Here is a 1,026-nt window from a genome sequence, read left to right on the forward strand (position 1 = left end):
TATATATATATATATTATGGATGCAGTACCTCTTTTTAACTATAGAGTTCACTGTTCGACTTTGCAGTTCTCAACACGTTGCCTCAACACCGGATGGCCAACCATTTCAATTACAGTGAAGCTATTGATTTATTGAATAAATTAACATATAGCAATCTCCCACAATCACACAACTCCTTTTTGCTGTACAATGTCAGGAATGGGAGTTGTGTGGGTTCATGCTATTGCTTTTTGTACTGATGAAATGACTTTCTGTGGAAAAACCTGAGGAATAGCGCTGCAGCCTTGAAAACACAATAATTGATGTTGGAGTAGAGCAGTTAAAACTGTAATGTTGCAAGGAGGCAAGGCTCTGCACGACATTTCTCTAAATGTCATGAAATATCCCTTTGTGGGTCTGATTGCGATGTCAGTGGCAAGCAAAGTTCAAAGCTAGGGATATAGCGGCTCCAGTGTTTTTTTGGCAGAGGCTGAAAAACTTCCAAACACAGCCAAGAGAATTAAAAGCCATGCCAGAAGAATTCACCCTCCATCCTCTCTCCTGTTCGTTTCTCTGCTGTCAATTTTTCTTTTTCAGGTCAGTGCTTCTGGGAGAGGTGAGAAAGAGGGAGAGGGAGAGAGAGGAAGAGAGAAGAGAGAGAGAGGAGAGAGAGAGGAGAGAGAGAGAGAGAGAGAGAGAGAGGAGAGAGAGGTTGAAGCATTGGAGATGGCTAAGCTGATCTCTGGACCTGGGCGGTCAGCAAAGGCAGCCCGTAAATCCTCTTTTATTAGGCCCGTAATGATCCCCAATGAATATTGACAGCCAGGCTATGATGACTTTGTAGCTGAATATCAGTAATTAAGTTTCAAAGGAGTGGGTGGTGGAGGTAAGGTCATATTGATCTCCCCGTGCGCAACATGCCAGAGAACAGGACGTCAATGGAGCAGCCTGAGACGTGGTTGTCTGCAGCCTGCATGCTTCATGAATTCTCACAGCATTCTTGTGCGTGCCGTCACACACACGTGCAAGCAAATTTTCTCCTCTCT

The 1,026-nt window shown here is 44.2% G+C and overlaps 1 protein-coding gene across 1 annotated transcript in view; it reads right to left on the reverse strand.

Moving 5' to 3' along the window:
• The window catches only part of nlgn3a (neuroligin 3a), a gene marked incomplete in the record, with an annotated part of 115,557 nt that overhangs the window by 1,826 nt on the left and 112,705 nt on the right, over positions 1-1,026 (reverse strand).

Source organism: Morone saxatilis, unplaced genomic scaffold (assembly GCF_004916995.1).
Source record: "Morone saxatilis isolate NCDOM2014 unplaced genomic scaffold, NCSU_SB_2.0 Contig22, whole genome shotgun sequence".
NCBI classification, from domain to species: Eukaryota; Metazoa; Chordata; class Actinopteri; family Moronidae; genus Morone; species Morone saxatilis.